The sequence below is a fragment of the Muntiacus reevesi genome, chromosome 16 (assembly GCF_963930625.1).
Source record: "Muntiacus reevesi chromosome 16, mMunRee1.1, whole genome shotgun sequence".
Classification (NCBI taxonomy): domain Eukaryota; kingdom Metazoa; phylum Chordata; class Mammalia; order Artiodactyla; family Cervidae; genus Muntiacus; species Muntiacus reevesi.
In genome coordinates, this window is record NC_089264.1 from 46,992,872 (window position 1) to 47,001,168 (window position 8,297).

Consider the following 8,297-nt stretch of genomic DNA (forward strand, 5'->3'; position numbering starts at 1 on the left):
GTTTTTCTCTCTTAAAAGAGAGGAAAAAATGAAACTATCTGAAAGTCATAATTTTCAATGTGATTTTTATAGAAAAACATAAGGATGAAGAAATTTTGTCTGTTCAAGGATATGATGTTGGTGATAGCAGATTATCCCTAGGACATTTACTTTTATTAAAACCTGTGACTTCACTTTCTTAATATCTGTAGGGCTAAGATTGTTTAGATTTTAAGAGAAGACAGCAATGGCAACAACAGTTTGGAATTTATCATTCTATCTAAAATGCATTTATTTTCCTTGAGCTTACTGAATACATGAAAAAGAAAAACATATGTCTATGAGAAAAGCCTTAGAGTACAAATTTTATTATAAAATCTAAAAATTACTTAATTACCCAAATCCACTCAATACTATAAATTGGCTCTCTTAGGTGAATGGAACAGTGCATGGAAAGTTGCATTATCAATGGGACATTATGGCATTTTTCCATAGGATGGCCACATACAGATTCTGCATAAAAAGAAAACACCCAAGTGCTTGCTTTGGCAGCATAGGTGCTAAAATTGCAACAATACAGAAAAAAATTAGCATGACTCCTGCATATGCCAATTTGTGAAGCATTCCATATTTTTTGTAAAAAAAGCTTTATAATTTCAGGAATATTTGTAACTGTAATTTGAGGAGACAAACACTGCTTACACCGCACAGTTTGACTATTTGCCTAAGCACCCTAGTCAATCAGGAGAGTGAACATAATGACTGATGCAATGAATTGACAAGCTGAGTGACTGAAGTAACCAAATAATATAATTCATCTAATGGGAAATATGTGCAGTCTAATACCACAAAATTCATTAATTCCACTATTTTTTTCATGCTCTGAGAAACCGCTGATCTCCTCTAGCCTGCAAGATAGCACCTTCAAAAACTAAATAGGCTACATGCATCATATTGTTGGAAAACTCAAATGCCTAAACAAACACATGCTTATGGAGAAGTAAAACTGATGAATCCAGCTTCTGGAATCTTTCTATGCTGAAAACCTCCAAAGAGACAGGAAAACACGTTGTGGGTTAATGATTCAGGATTAATAATTTTCATTGCACAAAGACTGTCTTTTAAATACAGAAAGACAGAGTTTGCAAGTCAAGAAGGTTTTCATATACAAGTGCCATTACGCAGGACCTTATGGAGCCTTCCCAGAAACAATACCCCCACCATATCCCCTCTCATCCTATGTCTTCCACCTGCTTCTTATCTGCTGAAAAACTTAAGACTCTTAGGCGTTCCCCATGTTCCAAGAAGTAAATATAATCAGAGAAATAAGAAAATGTCAAAAAAAAAAAAAAAAGGAAAACAGTCAAAGAAGACAAGATAATAATAGTTTAGCCATTAAACAAAGTCAAAAGACCTTTAGACCTTCCTCAGGGCCTACAGATGATATTATGAAAGATAGCCTTTGAGCTGTTTCACAGATACTGAAACCCTCCCCAGACGGAAGAAGTTAACTATAGCTGCCCACAAGTATGTAGACCCCAGACAAGTTGGAATCAGAAGGTTGACGATGTTGATTTCTTGCACCCTGTAACTCTCCTCCCCATCTGACACCCTGTCTTTAAAGACCTTTCCCTGAAAGTAATCAGGGAGTTTGGGCCTCTTAAACACCAGCCACTTGGACTCCTGGGTGCCCTGCAATTAATGCTGCACTTTGCTTCAGCACAACCCAGTGTCAGCAGATTGAATTTATACTGCGCGTGGGTCATCAAACTCCAGTTTGGTTAGGTAAAACAAGGATTGTGGATGTATCACTAGATAGCCTCATTAGTGTTAACTTTATACATAGGTTAATACCCACATACAGTCTGCAGCCCAGTGGAAAGCACAGAGGCTTTGGGGCTAACAGAGCCTGTAATCACATTTCAAGCAATTTTATTGCATATGACTCCACAATAAATTCTGTGTGATATAAAGGCATGAGACATGAGACAGGCAATTCACACTCAAAATACATAAGTAACTTGCCAATGACCACATAAGTAATAAATATTAGAGCCAGGTTTAGTATTCACATTTTTAAACTCTTAACTCATTGTCCATTTCTATTACACAATTTTAAATCTTACATGTTACAGTTATAAATGAGAGTCAAATAAAATAATCTCCATCCCCCAAATGTAAGGCACTATGGAGAACAATATGAAGATTCCTTAAAAAATTAAAAAGAGAGAAACCATATGATTCAATAATCCCACTCCTGGACATATATCCAGAGAAAATCATAATTTTAAAATATGCATGCACCCAATGTTCACTGAAGCACTGCTTACAATAATCAAGACATGGAAATATCCTAAATGTCCACTGATACATGAATGGTAAAGAAGAACAACAGGATATTACTCAGCCATTAAAAAGAATACAATAATATGAAATAATGCCATTTGCAGAAATATGGATGGACCTGGGGATTATCATACTAAATGATGTAAGTCAGACAAAGACAAATTTTCACATGCTATCACTTATATGTAAAATATTTTAAGAATTACAGAAATGAACTTATTTGTAAAACAAAAGCAGACTCACAGACTTAGAGAATGAAATGTGTGGTTACCAGTGGGGGAGGGTGGGGTGAAGATTAGATAAGGAGTTTGACATTGATATGCACACACTGCTGTATTTAAAATAGATAACCAGAAAAGACCTACTGTAAAATAAAATAAGTGGTATATTATAAAAGATAGAATAAAAGCATAGAAACTATATCACTGGAATTTCTATTTATTTCAATAAACATTTTTTAATACAAGACCAAGTTTAAAATACTTAGAACATTCTATTATTCTACTGAAACATTCTATGACTTGTTAATATATGATCAAGCTCATCCACTCCTAAGTCTTTTTAGAGTTTTTCTACCTGTTTCCAAATGATTTTTACAATCACCTTGTCCAGTTTTAAAATGTTTGGTTTTTCAGTTAAGTTAGCCATGTAATTGCATGTTTAAGCACAAACTATTGGTTGTTATTATTAATTTTACTGTTTCTACATTCAAATTTGTAAATTGAACCTTTCCTGTTTTTATAAATTCATTTTGTTCCCCTTAGTTTAACACTGTCATATTTTTCTATCTCTGAATTTAATCAATAATCATTTTATTTGATAATTTAAACATTAAAGTTATAAAACAATTTTGAAGATAAAAATATTATATTTCGTAATCTTCCCCTTAAGTAACTGTTATTCAGTATTTTCTTATCTTTCATGGCCTACATGATTTTGAAGAGGACCAGTCAATTATACTGTAAACTGTTCCTCAGGTTCAGATTGTCTGACATTTTCTTATTATTAGGCTAATGCTGTGCTTCTTGCAGCAAGGATACCACAGAGGCAAGGCTGCATTCATCTCAGCATATCCTTATAGGGGAAACATGATACCAATACATGATGTTACTGAGGGTGTTAACTTTAATTACTTCGTAAAGACAGTATCTGCTGGGTTTCTCCATTATAAAGTTACTCTTTCTTTTTTCTCTTAATTAATAAATATATTAGGATATATTACTTGAAGACAATGCAATATCCTGTTCATTTTCAAAATTTGATCCACCAGTTTTAATATCTATTGATGGATCCTGCCTACAACAATTCCTGTCATGTTCTTTTCCTCTAGCCTACTTTTCTCTATTCTTTCTATATTATAGTTACCAAGTTAAAGGAGAGATATCCCTTCTTTTTCACTTACTGATGTGTTCAACTTTCAGTTTATATTATTAAGTGCACATGGACCTTTATTTTATTCTGTGCTTTTTGATACTAAATTATTATTGTATTCTTCAAAATGTTCTAGCTTTAACCACGAAGAACTATTTCAAAGTGCTTCCTGTAATCTTTTGATATGTACCGCTCTTCCTGTGAGCACTTTCTTACTTTCTGGCACCAAACAACGCTCCAGATGCACTTGTTTTTCCTATGCTGCAGTTCTGGCCTCTGGAATCAATAACTTCTTGAATAAGACCTGTTCCTCTTATTCAACAATGATATTTATAAACTGATACCTTGTATTTTGAAACACACCTAACAATGTGCCCTTGTTTCCAGGCCTTCTGAATGGATAGAGCTTAGAAAATATAAATATATTTTCTGTATATGGATGGATGGATAGATAGATTTTTGTCCATACCTACACATACAATTAGGCAGAATATGTTTAATTTTCATCAAACACCAGAGTTCATCCTAACAAAGTGAAAAATCTGCTTCCAATTATTCACAAAGCATTTACTTATTTGTACTATGCTAGCATACAGAATTTCAGAATTGATGACCTCTGAGAAACAAACTTATTATTGTACAATATTTGTGCATAGTTATTGTTGTCTTTCTTTTGGTATTCAGGCAGAATACTATTTTCCAAAGTAACATTGGTTATTCTGTTTTTCTCTCCATCTTTCAATATAGTATATCATTCATATTTTGTCCATGTGGCCTTAGATGTTACATTTAACTACATTAATTTCTTCTCACATATTGCTTGATTTTTCATAGCTACAGAGTATGCCTTGTCAGTGAGTTCAGTCACTCAGTTGTGTCTGACTCTTTGCAATCCCATGGACTGCAGCAGACCAGGCCTCCTTGTTCATTGCCAACTCCCGGAGTTTACTCAAACTCATGTCCATTGACTCAGTGATGCCATCTCATCCTCTGTCTTCCCCTTCTCCTTGTGCCTTCAGTCTTTCCCAGCATCAGGGTCTTTTCAAATAAGTCAGCTCTTCGCATCAGGTGGCCTAAGTATTGGAGTTTCAGCTTCAGCATCAGTCCTTCCCATGAATATTCAGAACTGATCTCCTTTAGGATGCACTATTGGACCTCCTTGCAGTCCAAGGGACTTTCAAGAGTCTCCTCCAACACCACAGTTCAAAAGCAAAAATTCTTCAGTGCTCAGCTTTGTTTATAGTCCAACTCTCACATCCATACATGACTATTAGAAAAACCATAGCCTTGACTAGACGGACCTTTGTTGACAAAGCAATGTCTCTGCTTTTTAATATGTTGTCTAGGTTGATCATAACTTTTCTTCCAAGGAGCAAATGTCTTTTAAAGACATGATTGCAGTCACCATCTGTAGCGATCTTGGAGCCCCCAAAAATAAAGTCTGCCACTGTTTCCACTGTTTCCCATCTATTTGCCATGAAGTGATGGGACCAGATGCCATGATCTTAGTTTTCTGAATGCTGAGTTTTAAGCCAACTTTTTCACTTTTATCAAGAGGTTCTTTAGTTCTTCTTCACTTTCTGCCATAAGGATGGTGTCATCTGCATCTCTGAGGTTATTGATATTTCTCCCGGCAATCTGTATTCCAACTTGTGCTTCATCCAGCCCAGCATTTCTCATGATGTACTCTGCATATAAGTTAAATAAGCGGGGTGACAATATACAGCCTTGCCATACTCTTTTTCCTATTTGGAACCAGTCTTTTGTTCCACATCTAGTTCTAACTGTTGCTTCCTGACCTGCATACAGGTTTCTAAAGAGGCAGGTCACGTGGTCTGGTATTCCCATCTCTTTCAGAATTTTTCACAATTTATTGTGATTCACACAATCAAAGTCTTTGGCATAGTCAATAAAGCATAAGTAGATGTTTTTCTGCAACTCTCTTGCTTTTCTGATGATCCAGTGGATGCTGGCAATTTGATCTCTGGTTCCTCTGCCTTTTCTGAATCCAGCTTGAACATCTGGAAGTTCATGGTTCACATACTGTTTAAGCCTGGCTTGGAGAATTTTGAGCATTACTTTACTAGCGTGTGAGATGAGTGCAATTGTGTGGTAGTTTGAGCATTCTTTGACATTGCCTTTCTTTTGGATTGGAATGAAACCTGACCTTTTCCAGTCCTGTGGCCACTGCTGAGTTTTCCAAATTTGCTGGCATACTGAGTGCAGCACTTTCACAGCATCACCTTTTAGGATTTGAAATAGCTCAACTGGAATTCCATCACCTCCACCAGCTTTGTTCATAGTGATGCTTCCTAAGACCCTTGTACAAATGTGAACTTATGTTTGTAGAAGAAATGGATGTGTAGATGGATCAATAAACATTTTTTTCAGGAAAGTTTCTCGGTCTGGTCTCTCAATCATTTACCTCTTTTGGTGATTATCAGATGTGGCTGGTCATAGTCTTTTAACATTTTTAATTTTGTAACCGCTCTGTGTTCTGGGTACATTTATGTATGTGTGTGAGAGAGAGAGAGAGTGAGAGAGAGAGATAAACTCGGAGACAAAGTCAGAGACCAAGACATAGATCAAAAGGTCACAAGAGATGGTGGGAGAAGAAATACTTCAGATTCTGGTGTTTTTCTCATTGATTCATCCTCTGGCCTAGGGCCTCCAGATTCTGGTTACTGCCTGCTTCTTGAGACCATTTACAGCTTTCTCAGATACCATACCAGTTTGTTTGTCCTTTCACAGAGTCACACTCTCGAGAGAATTTCTTGTAACTAGGTTCCTGGCCCTGTTGTCTTATTGAACTTCCTACTAACATTAATAAAATATATTTCTAAAACGAAATTATAAATATTCAACAATTTCAGTTGCTAGAAGAGAATCAAAAGTATAAAATTCTGGCTGAGTAACAAGATTAATTTTGCTACTTCATAGCTTCGATATACAAAGTTTGCCTGGAGAATAAGAATTTAGATTCAGCAATACTAATATGAAGAGAGTGAGGTAATCGCCTTAGGCATAAAATTTAAAGAAGAAACAAAAATATTCAGTAATTGATGTAAGAGATTTTAATGCAATATCGTTGAATGTTCTATTTGCCTCAGGCTCAAATGTGGTTTATCAATTTATAGTTGCAGATCTTGCCTGAATCTAAAATGTTGATATTTTGTTCATTAATCATTTGCATTAATTTTCTTTTAAAAATATGCATTAGATAATATTCATCTTGATTACTGAGTTGTGGGGTACATTCTTAAATGTTCCTGAGGTAACTTCCTACCCACCTCACTCACGTCACTGTAACCAGCCCGGCTTAGTGTCCATTTTTATCTGCAATCAGGATAGTAAATGTTGCCCCAGAGGATATATAGTGGTGTCTGGGTATAAATATATACTGCTGCTGCTAAGTCACTTCAGTCGCGTCCAACTCTGTGCGACCCCACCCCTGGGATTCTCCAGGCAAGAACACTGGAGTGGGTTGCCATTTCTTTCTCCAATGCATAAAAGTGAAAAATGAAAGTGAAATTGCTCAGTCATGTCCTACTTTTCGCGACCCCCATGGACTGCAGCCCACCAGGCTCCTCCATCCATGGGATCTTCCAGGAAAGAGTACTGGAGTGGGGTACCATTGCCTTCTCCGATAAACATATATATCCACATATAAAATGAAAGAGGAATAATATCAACATAAACCAAAATAAACAGTTTATCTCCTAACAATGTATTAATACTTTCTTAAAGAAAATGTCAGAGTATCAAATATTCACAAAATATTTCAGCTAATGCTTCTCACAACAGCAAATAGCAAAATCACAGTATCTTAAATAAAACAATGAATGTAAAAGAAAATTTATTAGGCTTTTGTAACTTAGTTGACAGAAACCTATGAGAATTCTATTACAGAAGTGAAGACATTAATTATAGATTTCTCATCAGGATTGATGAATGCATGTCTAACCATGATATAAGAGGGGTTCTGCATGAGCCACATTCTTTCGCCCTATCAAGCAGGGATTTCCTATTGTCTTACATTATTAAATACAAAACGAAATACAAATTCCCAACTGCCTCAATTGCTAAATCTCACTTTAAATACTACTAGATATTTTGATATCTCAAATGTCTTATGATTAATATATTTCTCTGGTGTAGTAAATTAACAAGTTAATACTGACCCATTCTGGTCCTTGATGTCCCAGCTTCCCTATTCACAATGCAACAGTATTGCCTAAAATAAAGATATATTTATTTTACTAAATTGGTTGCCTAAAAATATCTAGAGAGAGGAGAAAAGAGGGAAAAAATTGCTTATGATTCTGTTGTCAAGATCATCTCATACAGCTGGAATAGCATTTACTCTTGAGTTTCAAATCATCCAATATTGAAGACCCCAGGTTTCAATTTAGAAATGAATAAAATCCAAAGTGGCATTAAAATATATCTATATTTCCCAAATTACTTCTAAAAGGCAATATTTTAATATCGGCATTACATGACACCAGAACATCACAGAAGATCCCAAATGAGTAAGCACCAATGATTGCTTAACAACTACTGAGCTAGTAAAAACTGAAGCGGCTATTTTAGAATGCTAG

General features: G+C 35.4%; 1 pseudogene; it reads left to right on the forward strand.

Annotated features, from left to right (window-relative positions):
- The first annotated feature begins 515 nt into the window (after window positions 1-515).
- LOC136148199 (U6 spliceosomal RNA) lies at window positions 516-614 on the forward strand (annotated as a pseudogene).
- Window positions 615-8,297: the final 7,683 nt, after the last annotated feature.